The 13303-nt window shown below is 43.5% G+C and overlaps 1 protein-coding gene across 5 annotated transcripts in view; it reads left to right on the top strand.

Moving 5' to 3' along the window:
* Positions 1-6941: 6941 nt before the first annotated feature.
* The window catches only part of nrxn2b (neurexin 2b), a 1016923-nt gene continuing 1010561 nt past the window's right edge, over positions 6942-13303 (top strand). For 4 of the 5 annotated variants that reach the window (XM_031792164.1, XM_031792163.1, XM_031792166.1 and 1 more), the window contains exon 1: positions 6943-7132. The gene's annotated coding sequence lies outside the window, so the exon portion shown is untranslated. Of the gene's footprint in view, positions 7133-13303 lie in introns of all 5 variants that reach the window. The other variant, XM_031792165.1, reaches the window with a different exon arrangement.

Raw genomic sequence — 13303 nt, 5'->3', positions numbered from 1 at the left:
AAATAATTATTCCGCAAAATGTGACATTTGCCTCTTTTGTTATTTTACCTCCATATTTTGAGTAAGGGAGTAATGCCACAACCCAATTTCCACCAGAATCTGACATTTGGTTCGAGAAAACAACAGATCAGTAATCATTTCCACATTTCAAGCTATGGCAGAAACAACGTGAGTCCATTGGGTTTCTGACAGTTGGCTTCTGTGTCACAAACGACCCAGGATGCATTGCCACAGGTGCCACATGTTGTTGCCGTGGGTTTCCCAATGTGGTCACTTGATGAGATGGGATTCAATTGTGGCAAAATGTTGAGCTGTGTGAATGATGTGATGCACTCATTCATTAACACCTACACTGATTATAATTAGAACACATGAATGAATATAATTAAGGGAATAGGTGGAATATTTTCACTTAGTTATACAAATCAATATATTAAGTGATGGGACCAAGCATCTATCTGAATCATGTAGTGATTTATACACACTACATGACCAAAAGTATGTGGACACATGCTCATCTAACATCTCATTCCAAAATAACGGGCATTAATATGGAGTTGGTCCCCCCTTTGCTGCTATACCAGCCTCCACTCTTCTGGGAAGGCTTTCTACTAGATGTTGGAACATTACAGTAGGGACTTGCTTCCATTCAGCCACAAGAGCATTAGAGAGGTCGGGCACTGATGTTGGGCGATTAGGCCTGGCTGGCAGGCGGCGTTCCAATTCATCCCAAACGTGTTCGATGGGGTTGAGGTTAGGGCTCTGTGCAGGCCAGTCAATTCTTCCACACCGATCTCGACAAACCATTTCTGTATGGATCTTGCTTTGTGCACGGGGGCATTGTCATGCTGAAAAAGGAAAGGGCCTTCCCCAAACTGTTGCCACAAAGTTGGAAGCACAGAACTGTCTAGGATGTCGTTGTATGCTATAGCGTTGAGATTTCCCTTCACTGGAACAAAGGGGCCTACCCCGAACCATGGAAAACAGCTTCAGACCATTATTCCTCCACTACCAAACTTTACAGTTGGCACTATGCATTGGGGCACTTCACAATAACAGCACTTACAGTTGACTGGGGCAGCTCTAGCAGGGCAGACATTTGACAAACTGAGTTGATGGAAAGGTGGCATCCTATGACAGTGTCACGTTAAAAGTCACTGAGCTTTTTAGCAAGGTTATTCTACTGCCAATGTTTGTCCATGGAGATTGCATGGCTGTGTGCTCGATTTTATACACCTGTCAGCAATGGGTGTGGCTGAAATAGCCAAATCCACTCATTTGAAGTGGTGTCCACATACTTTTGTATATACTGTATAGTGTATATTGAATATATGTATACGCAATTATCAGTAAAATACATATAGTCCTCATTATATATAATCATGCTTGGTTGCGAATATTGCTTGTTAATTGTGGCTGCAATATGGGGCAAGAAAATATGCAAATGCCTACCCATATTTCACTCTATATAAACAAACTGGCCCATAAACCCACAGCCCTCTGTAGCCCAATTCAGTTTGAATCAAAACCTATTTACGGACTGCCATCTCTCCCCCCCCCCCCCCCCCCCCCCCCCCCCCTTCCTCCAATCCTTCCTCTTCTCTCTCTCTCTTTCTCTCTCCCTCTTCTCTCCATTCCTTCCTCTTCTCTCTTTCAACTCTCTATTGTCACATTACATGAACGAGAGCAGAGCAGCAAAGTGGTGAAGCTGCAATAATCGGGGGCACAACACATTCTATTAAAAGAGCAATATCACTTGTGTTTGTGAGTTGATGGTCCGTGTTTACCATGATGGAGATCGTGTTGCATATGTTCTCAAAGGTCATCAATCAGTATGAAGGTAATGCGTCAGTGACAGTACTTTGATGATGGGTGAAGCACCTTAACCAGATGGGAAGAAATGTCTACAGCAAATAGAAGTGAGTTGTTGTTCCTTCTATTGGGATAGTTCATGGCATGTGCCTGAGGGTGGCCTTGCAGTCATATATACTGTATTTGCATGCACATACACAATTCCTCTGGCTGCATGGGTACGAATCCTGTCTCCCTTCTCTCCGTCTCTCTCTCACCATTTCATAACTGTCTCTGTCATTTAAAAGGACGAAAAGAGAGATTGCACATGGCCTCTTAGTGACTAGTGATATCACCCCTCTTCACTCGACACGTGGAACAATTCAACCTTATTTAACGGTTCTATAACAATGCTTATGTCCTCCTGTTAGAGAATATTCTTTCCTCTCCTTTATTGGTCCATCTGTTAGCACTGTAGATGCTTTGCTGACTTAAGTGTGTACTTCCCATGCCAGCAAAGCAAATAAAATTGAATGGAGAGGAAGAAAGAGAGATTAAACGAGGGATGGTGGAGTATCGGAGAGTGAGAATGAGCAAAGAGATTGAGAAGGACTTGCAACAGAGAGTGAATTAAAGAGAAGCGTCTTTCCCCATCCCCTTTCCACCCACTCTTTAATGTTATAGGGCGATGTTGGCTTCTGCACTTATTTGCTTTGGCGTGATAGAGCTGCACAGGAGCCCCATTGTTCACCATTGCAGGGGCTCTCTCTCACAATCTCGGAGGGGTAAAAAACAGGAGTAATAATTGCTTACGTTCGCACCCTGCGGAATCGGTGTCTCCTGTCAGCGCCAGGGACCGATCGAGGCGATAGCAGATCGTGGGTCGCTCGGACTGGGGCCCCAACGCCGCAACGCAAACACTCACACTCAGCACTGCTGTCTGCAGTCACCCCCCCCCCCGACGACAATGATGTGTATCACTACATTCTCCCTGGGAGACTAGCACTCACTGATCTAGATCTTGCTGGCCTGATTCTGACTAGACCCAGAAAAAGATACACTGAGTGATTTTACTACAGGGGTTCGATTCCCTTGCATCCTGTCAGTGTTCCGTTCCATTGTTTGTGTCCACCGTGATGTCGATGGGGCTATCGGGAAGCACACTGATGTTCTTCGTGCTGCTGTTTCCCGTCTGTTGCTTGAAGATGTGCGGGAAATCGAGATCCTCTCACTATGGCGACAAAGAAGAAGAAGAAGACGATTCCACTGTAAATACAAGGTTATTTAATACACTGACTGACTCAAGAGATACCTGTGTAGTAAACATATAGGACCTGACATTTGATTACAGACAAGCTCACTAAGGCATTCTGGGGTCTTACCTCCAACTATAAATAGCATTACTTACTGACTTACTTACTTAAGCCCATCGCCCCATAAGGAGTAAGCCATCAACCTTGCCTCCACAGCGAACTCGACTTTGGGCAGTCCTCTCCATCTCATTCCACAGCCTTTCTGTAGGATGAACGCGCATGAATAAGTAGGATTAATCCTATTTTAATTGATAATATGAATCAGAATTCGTAATAAATACATCCTCAGTGCAAATAAGCTAAGGAAGGCATTGTCTTTGTGAAGAACAAGTGTCAAATCCAAGGCAAGCCAATCAGCCGGCGCACCGAGCCCACAGAGCTCCTAATATGTCAAGCTAATCATATGAAAATATGGATGGGAGGATGATATTATAATCACAATAATAATAAATAGGAAGGATGGCTTAGCAATGCCTTGCTTCTTTTTTGTTTGTTTGATTACACTGCACAGTTTACTTGTTCCATTTTAGGGATGAGCAAGACTGGATAGGCCCACTGCAGAGAAGGCTCGAAACGAAACATTTCAATTAAATTAAATTCATTTTAATTAATGCAACTGGTAGGAAACAAATGGGGCCCCCAACAATGAAATGAAATTACTCATGAGTGAAAGCTTATCAAATCAACAAAACCTTTTGACGTTGAGAATATTAAATCACAATGCCGGAAAATGTGCATTTGGTATCAGTTACACTGGGCGTTTAAAGTGGAAAGTGTATCTGAATGCCCAAATGGATTCCAAAGAGATTCGAATTTGGAGTTTACCTTTGCTTCTATTGTAATGTAATATCTGATCTGAGATATTTCTCCACATAAGGTTTGGGCAAAATACAACCACCATGAGAGTTCTACATATCTTTTATGAATATCTGTCACGTGACTAGGGGGGGCGGTGTTCTAGTATTGTTATTTCTATATTGGTGTATTTTGTATGGTTCCCAATTAGAGGCAGCTGATTATCATTGTCTCTAATTGGGGATCATACTTAAGTTGTCCATTGTTCCCAACCTGCGGTGTGGGATATGGTTTGGTTTAGTGTGTTGAGCACTGCGGCGGTCACGGTCGTGTTATGTTTGCTGTTGTTGTGTCTTTGTGATAAAGTGTGTGGAACTCTATTCACGCTGCGCCTTGGTCCACTCCTTTCTGACGAACGTGACAAAATCCTTCAATAGCCCGCCTCCTTTAATGCATTTGAAGTATTCTTTTTTTCTGTGTATGTATTCTCAAATGGCCCACAGCATATGGCTGCAGAATAAAACTGTAAAGGCATTTATAATACACACGAGAACATGTTGAATATAGAAGTAGCCCTTACGCCAACATCTTTGCCCATACTGAGCTTTGCAGTTTCTTTCAACCCATAATCCTTCTTATGCCTGGCAAGTCTTTCCTTAGTGACCTTGGGGATCTGTGGAAAACCCTCATCTTACTTCCCCTCTTATAGAGCCATGATCAGCCCTGGGTCATATTCTGATGGACTTTTCTATGTCTGCGCCTGCCAATTAGACTAAATAAGAGTGATTGATACTCTCCCTCTAGCTTTATTGACCGAGGGGTCGGATTTCTCTATCAAAGATGCAGGCCTCTGAGTGAGACTTCTTTGACTTGCAAAAGCTATTTATTTATCCGTTCATGTTATTAGAAAGAAGAACATTAAAAATAACTTCAGTTCATATTTCTCTCTGGTCTGAGTCCATTGCTCTTTCAGTTCCATAGCAAAAGTTCATCATCCACCGTTATTGCTGGAAAGCTTTGTATAGACACATTCTCTTACTGCTATGACAGGAAAAAGTGACGAGAAAGTCATCAGCTGTAACAATGTGGGATACTAGTGAATCACAGACAAACTCACACGAAGACCAGACCAGATCCGGAGCAGAGCAGACCAGAACAGACAAGATCTTGAGCAGAGCAGACCAGAACAGACCAGATCCGGAGCAGAGCAGACCAGAACAGACCAGAACAGACAAGATCCTGAGCAGAGCAGACCAGAACAGACCAGATCCGGAGCAGAGCAGACCAGAACAGACCAGATCCGGAGCAGAGCAGACCAGAACAGACCAGATCCGGAGCAGAGCAGACCAGAACAGACAAGATCCTGAGCAGAGCAGACCAGAACAGACCAGATCCGGAGCAGAGCAGACCAGAACAGACCAGATCCGGTGCAGAGCAGACCAGAACAGACAAGATCCTGAGCAGAGCATACCAGAACAGACCAGATCCTGAGCAGAGCAGACCAGATCCTGAGCAGAGCAGACCAGAACAGACCAGATCCTGAGCAGAGCAGACCAGAACAGACCAGATCCTGAGCAGAGCAAACCAGATCCGGAGCAGAGCAGGCTGGGTGGCTCTAGCCATCTAATGAGCTGCAGCCCCAGCTCATGTCTGTCAGTGGCATTATGTGTGTGTACAGTATGTGTGTGTGTGTGTGTGTGTGTGTGTGTGTGTGTGTGTGTGTGTGTGTGTGTGTGTGTGTGTGTGTGTGTGTGTGTGTGTGTGTGTGTGTGTGTGTGTGTGTGTGTGAGGTAGACAGACAGACAGACAGACAGACAGACAGACAGACAGACAGACAGACAGACAGACAGACAGACAGACAGACAGACAGACAGACAGACAGACAGACAGACAGACAGACAGACAGACAGACAGACAGAGAGAGAGAGAGAGAGAGAGAGAGAGAGAGAGAGCGAGCGCTGGAACTTGAGAAAGAGTTCTGTCAATTTCTTTATTTAACTTGACATTTTTTACATGTCTGAGTTTTGACCACATACAACCTGCAATTTTGACTCATTAAGATGCAGGACACTGACGGCAGGTCTGCTTGTTGGGCTGTTTAGCTAACTAGCTGGCTAACGAGTTTTGATTCAAATTTCATCTGGACTGCCCAACAGCTCTGCTCAAGCAAGTTGATGAACATGAATTACGTTCATCTATTTTCATGAATTGGTTATAACCTGCCATTTGTTTATTGTTTTTCAGTGTATTATTTTTACAATGTCCATTGTAATTCTGCCTGTTGCTGTCAGTTGTCACTCTCGCTCTCTCTAAGACCGCCCCACGTTTGTTCTTCCACATAAAGGGCCTAGATGTTGAATATATCGATTTTTGTCTGCCAAATGTCTTCTCCAGCTCAACCTATTATACGAATACTATTTATTATTTATTTCTTCAATTTTTCAGTGCTGTATTTCAGTACCCTCGTATTCATAAAACAGTCAACTAAACGACTTACCATTTATGCGAATTGAACAAGCCCATTGCTCTTGAGTTTGTTCATTTTAATTAAGTGATTAGGTCACCTGCCGTTTTAAATAGGCAAGGTGTGCCAGTAGGTCGTGTGTGTCAGTTGAATGTCTTTCATAGGGCAGCCACTGTTTTTAGCTGACAATATATGAAGTTTTAACATTTTGGAACCATATTCTCGGTCATTGTTTTAACACTTGAGGTAAGGTACATAGGCTAGCTCTTTCCCAAAGATAAATGTTCACAGTTAGTGTGATCTTATCCGCATGGCCAGAGCTACGTTTACACAGACAGACCAATTCTGATCTTTTGACCAATCAAATCAGATTTTTCTACATCAGATCTTCATCAGAGCTGATCTGATTGTTCAAAAGACTAATTAGTGGGGGGAAAAAGATCAGAATTGGTCTGCCTGCGTAAAAGTATCCATAGAAAACCGAAGGGGCTATTTCTCCAACTCCTCCCTTGCCTTGGTTGGAAGTAGACTAGCTGGGTCCGGGCGTGTCGCGGTGGGCGGGCTCCAGTGCGGTGCTGATGCTGTCTCTTCTATTCCACGGTTGCAGGTGGAACGGCTGGGCTGGCTCATTTCGCATCTGCTAGCTGGAGAAGAAAAAACTGCATTCTGATCTGCTTCATGCACTGGATAACAAAATAAGCGGCACGTCCAGGAATATTACACCGTTGAAGTCTGGAGAGTTATCGGGAAGGATTTTAGAAAGACACAAGTAAGGACTTAATTTTTTACAGAATACATTTAGCTGTGGTCACAATTCCTTTGCGTCTGCGTTTTCTGATAGTGCTGCTGTGCTGGAAGCTGGATTTGGATGTTCCGACAGCGTGACAAACATCAGAGCATGGTTATGTCAGACTATGGACCTTTTTTTGCTGTCGACTGACGTTCTGAAATAATGTTTTGTGTTGAAAGAGAGGCTAGAAAGTTGTCATGATAAGACACAGTTTCATTTGAGCAGAATGTATTCGTGACTGTAGGTGGAATAATGCTTAATGGGTCAATATTTTGGAGGGAATTAGACGGACCTGGCAGCGGTGTCCTTTGGGATAAACCATATCCTAAACGGGCAGACCGCTGTTATTTTTTTCTGGGTTCAGAATTTGTCACGCAGCATCTTCAGAAATTTCCCACATTGCTAATAGCTTTTTAAACGTGCATATTGCTGGTGTGGCCGAAGGGATTCGGCAGGAGGGAACATATCTCGCACTTGCATCTTTTGACCATCGCTGCGGGGTCTTGAGTTTGCAGTAGGCTACATTCACGAAAAATTTGAAAATAAACACAGGGGAGTGAGTTTAAATGTTCACAGGGTCAGAAAAAAATGTGAGGAATGTGATTACTGTGAAAATGTATACAACTTACGGTTGAAATATTACATGTGATGATCCGAGAATCAATTGTGAGACGCGTGCGTCTTTTTATTGCCCAGTCTGTCTTTAGCCTACATCCACAAAAGGCTGCTGTATCGGACCAAGTTCAGAAACATAGTCATATGCTTTTTGCTGCAGTGAATGAGACAATAATAATACTTCATCCATATTCTTCTCAGTCTATTCTCGTTATAACGATTTCTCCCTTTAGTGAAACCTTTTCCAAATCGTTGAAAGGAAGCATTTATTGGTTTGATTTACTGGAGGCTCGATTTGGGTGCTCAGGAGAGAACGATTGAAGTTCAAAACATGGGCTTCATTAAATTCGTTTTCATTGGCTCTCTACAATTATATTTTAAGGCTTTAATAGGTTCACAACACCTTCATTCAGGCCACTCGAGGCCACGCATTCTCCGGTCTCTGAACCATTGTGCGTTTTAATTCTGTCAGCAAAAGATGATTTCTACACGATTTCATTGTAGTTGCATTTACTTACAAACAGATATAGAAGATGACATAATTATAGCATGGTTTACATTTTTAATGACAAATACGCATATTTGAGAGAGTGGCATTATATGTGCAATTGCGAATGAAATGCTTTCCACCATGCCGCTATACCTTAGCCCACTGGGGTGCGTAACCGTCTAGGGCAGGAACGGTCATCTTTGATCATGGTGGGGGCCACCGGAGAGAAAAAAAAACATTTTTACAGCTAAATTCCTGCCATTCTACACTGTAAAAGTGTCAGCTGAACTTAACATGTTTTGTTGGCCAAAACTTAGATCCAACTTGAAAATACTTAGGAACGAAAAAGGTTAGGGACACCCACAGTGCCTTTACCATTTTCAACTTGCATATTTGATGTCTCAAATATGTCCGTTTTAGACATTGTATGTTAAAATCACTGTGGGTGTCCCTAACCTTTATTTTAAGTTTGGGCCAACTGAACAATTTTAGTTCAGGTAACACTGACAGCGAACACAATTTGCCATAGGGTGGAGAGGAATGTTTACATTTTTGAATATGATATCTGAGTGAGAGTGACTAACAAAATCAAACGGTAATTCGACCATGATTACTACAAGTTTAGATAGCTGGCCGCTAGACTAATTTACTGACATGAGCTAATTGAGTGACTGTCAGTGACGGCCATAACAAGAGAAACGGCTGATGCACAAACAAATGCACCTTGTGTATTCTACTATTCAAACGGAAGTTGAGACCCCGACTGAGTTCCAAAAAAAAAAAAAAAAGTTGCCCATCCCTGCCAATATCAGAGAGAGAAAAATACTGTGCTCAACGACAGTTAATGGTTACCTTTACATGAACAATAGTGCTACATATGGAATAGCCAGGACTAGGCTGGAAGCTTGGAGTTGATTAACGCACACATAAAAGTTAGGTAGTGTATGTCGCTTATCGAACAGGCTTCTAATTCAAATACGGACCCCTGGGACAAATCATTGGTAATGATGGCCGTTCTGTAGTGAGAGCATCTATTGCAATTTTATAGCCAGTTGCATGGCCTATATACCACTCCTCAGATCTATTATGTTCTTGTTCTCTTCTTCTTACTATCTATTTCAGCTTGGGATGTTATTCGGCTAGGTTGATTTTTAGCTGACCAAGTTGAAACAATATTCTATGAATCACTTGCATGACCAGCTCCTCTCACCATTGTGTTAAAGGGAAATGCAACCAATAAAATGAATTCAACCATTTGAAATGTGATCGCTGTGTCACAAGCTATTGATTTGGAGTGCTCTTTCAGGGCATTCAGGCCATGCTATTGACTTTTGTGTCCTCTAAAGCTGTTTTGACTGACAGTGAGTGAATAGTCAATTAATAGCCCCTAATTAGCATCTCTTCTAATATGCCTACATATTTAACACGGTGGTGCTGCCAACAGAGGATGAACTGTAAAGCACTTTCTCCTTATTGTTTTACTCACTGTGCTTTATGGAGGGTGCTTAACATTGCTATTGTGGGCTGAGATGACTTATAATAATTGCAAATTCCCGCTGATTTGAATAATTGTTCCAGACCTTTTCACCATTTGTTATTCTGTGAGTGCAAAAATGGAATTTTAAGGTCTCCTGCCTAGCTTTGCTTGCTCTTATCCACTGACATGCAGCTTTCCTGAGTACAAAAGGCCATACAAATCTGCCAGTGTTTGAACTCAAATAATTAGCCTCGTTTAAAGGCCTCTGCAATCAGCATGCATTGGTACATTGGATAGCCTCTAAATTAGGCTTTTTGAAAATCTGACTTATTCACGTACCTTGAGGAAGTAGGCCCACAACCTATAAGTTCTATTGTGTTGTGTTGCATTCTATTATATCATATTCTATTCTTCTCTATACTGGTTTGATAATGGGCAAGAGAGGGGCATCATCTCTAAAATGTCAACCGTGTGATTAATTTCAGGATACTTTGTTTGGTATTCTACTGTAGTGGAGAGGTTCATAAAGCAAGATGTCAGACACGAGGCCTCCGGAATCCTATCCACTGTGTTCTAAATAGCTGCCCTTTCCCTGACACAGACATCACGGGTGCCTCTCACGCACCTCGTTTGAGACGTGCCCCATCACTAGGCCATCGCTAGGCTGACACTGGCATGACCTCCTGTTCTGGTTCATCACTGTCAGGGAGGGATGGAGGGAGAGAGGGGGAGAGAAAGGAAGAAAGAGAGCGAGGAGGAGGATCGCGAGGAACGAGAGAGGGAGAATCAGGCACGGTAATCTCCCTGTAATCCCTAACACCGCAGCGACGAGAGCAATCTGCCTCATTAACTCTCTACTCCTACTCTTTCATCCCTCCATCAATCCCTCCATCCAATGAAGGAATGAGCAGACGTGCTGAGGGGGAGGTACAAGGCAGACAAGCAGACACTTTCAGTTGCAAAGATAAGGGGATGGTACGGAATACAATGACCCCTCTTTCCACCCACCTCCACACTCCATTCCCTTATTTGTGTCTATGTGTCTGTGATGAGGGGAGACGTGCCCTGCCTGCCTGCTCTGTCTGCTCCAGCCTCAGTCTCAGTCAGTGCCTTGATTTAAGCAGAGCAGAGGGAGTTATGGGAGGCCTCTGATGGAGAAGGCCCTATGATGTAGCAATGTACTTAAAGACCCCTCACTGTCTTCCACACTGATTGGCTGGATCCTTGAAAGAGAGAATATGGAGTTTTGATTGATCTGATCGGGTACTTCCCTCTGGATGTGCTGGTTAAGATTGAATGGTAGGCTTGGAAGGAGTCATGCCACAAGGAATAATGGCAGGCAGTTGGTTTGGGGGCTTTTTGGGGATGTTACGTTTTGAAGTTCTTTCCGGGATTTGGTGGATGAACGACAAAGGGATATTCTCAGAATTTGCCTTTGGTCTTCTAATTGATACACCAAAGGGACTGCAGTTGAAAAGCCCCTGTACCGTATAAACGCAAATGAAGAAAAAAACACATCTATAATTCCACCAAGATTCGGTCGTAATTCATTCACTGGATTTCACAAGTATGGTTTAATCATGCATGACACGATTTTCTGAGTAGTTGAATGAAGTAAAACCTTTTCATTTCGGAGTTATCCCCAAAACAGCAACGCATAGCCAATTAACTAATTTACCTCTGGCAAAAGCCACATTTGATATACACTATTCGCATGACTATATATCAATAATAAAGACAAGGTGGAGGCTACATGCTTTGATCCTCCTTTCCCTCCTCCTTCTCCTCCACTTTCTGCTGTCATAATACCACAGATCTTTAGAACTCACCAGACCTGGGTGTTTGGGGTTTGCATTCCAGGTGTGACGCATCGCGTTAGCACCCTCCAGCGAGCTATTTAACCTAAATTACTCCAGTACAAAAAGACAGCTGCTTTCTCTGGTTTAAAAATACTCCACCTCGCCTGCCTTCGGAAGGGCAACTGTTGGGCAAACAGAATGACGTAAGCGCTCCGTTGATGATTTATTAGGTTTGCCACCGCCCTGGGGACATTACCTTTTTGAGACACAGTGGTAAAAAGATGTTTTAACGCACTGTGGTTGAAGTGTTTAGATGCCGGCAGGTAATAGATCCCATTTGGCCCCATAATGCGCCACGAGAACTTGTTACATAATGAGGATTTAAGAGGTCAGAATATAATAAACCCCTTATCGACTGTTAGCGCCGTTAGCTGTAGAGGGGGTCAGTAATCCAACGCCAATGCTAACACACTACACTTTATAGGAGTTCACAAGCTAATCTGCCCCTTGGTTGGAAAGATCAGTAAATTGTCTTCGGGTACTCATTTCCAACGAACCACTTCAACAGGAGGAGCCAATGGGACATGTTAATTGTTGCTGATTGGAAAGGGTTATGGTCATAAGGAAGCATTGTGTACTGTCTGTTGTGTACTGTGTACATTAGGTACTGGAAGCAGTGTTTATTGGAAGAGAGGCGGTCAAGTAGTAGAGTAGTAGATTTGCATCCATTCCAGTCGGTGACGTTCAATATCAATAGAGTTGTACTCTACTCATTTTTTTCTGGTATTGATAGCTGCCTACTTAGGAGTGACCAAGCCTCGGACACAGCCTTGAATCCATGCCGATGTCGTCAGAGCTAAAAGAAGACATCAATCCTTCACTGTAAAATGGATTCTCTTAAAAGTTGGATAGATGGACGCGGAAGTTCGGAGGGAATAGGGAAAGGTTCACAATCGTCAGTCTAGATCACGGTGATCTTTTGTTTCTTAGCAGTGACTTGCACGTGACTCATCTCGGAGATGGAGAGCTTCAGCCAAGGACACAATACAATACTTCTCTTTGTTCTGTCTGCCAGTCCCTTCTCTCTGTCTCCTCAGTCGTCTGCTCCTGTGTACCCCTTCACAAAATCATTCTGACGGAAGAAAAGAAGGAACACATAGGTTGTTCCCTTCACCCAGACTGCGAGAGGGATCGAGTCACAGTATAGCTCAATCCCAGAATTCACCCGTACCTTTCCATGCTATTCATTGGACGAAATGAGGTCTAGATTGTCCCCACACTTGGGAAGAAAGAGACAGGTGGCCTGGGGTTGAGGAGGGTGATAGTGGTTGAGATACGCACTGGTTGTGTGGCACAATATCAGAGAGTTGCACTTTTTTCCCTTCATGCGGCTGCAAGGGAAGCCTATTTGAGAAGCACAAAGGGTCCTCTTCAGGAGAGGGTGAGGTGCTCACCAGCCACAATGGGGCCTCTTAGAATGGGCCAGTGGGGCGACGATGGCCTCTATTGGGTTTGTGCAAAGAGCGTGCCTTAATCAGCACCAGCCCATCATAGATACTGCTGGATTCTGATTGGAGATGACAAGGGAGCATAGTATAACACAGGCAGGTATGACACCCATTCACAGACTACACACAACCATTGGACATTGGATGAACGAGTGAGGTCATGCAATTATCTGCATCCCGTCGCCTTTGTGATGAGTCAGATGAGATTAGGTGTATAAATGGATAAGTGGTGACTTGCTGTCTTGGCCATGAAATTGTGAA

Source organism: Oncorhynchus kisutch, linkage group LG16, assembly GCF_002021735.2.
Source record: "Oncorhynchus kisutch isolate 150728-3 linkage group LG16, Okis_V2, whole genome shotgun sequence".
Taxonomy (NCBI): Eukaryota; Metazoa; Chordata; class Actinopteri; order Salmoniformes; family Salmonidae; genus Oncorhynchus; species Oncorhynchus kisutch.
The sequence above is the reverse complement of the archived record's forward strand: the minus strand, read 5'-3'. Positions and strand labels throughout refer to the sequence as shown.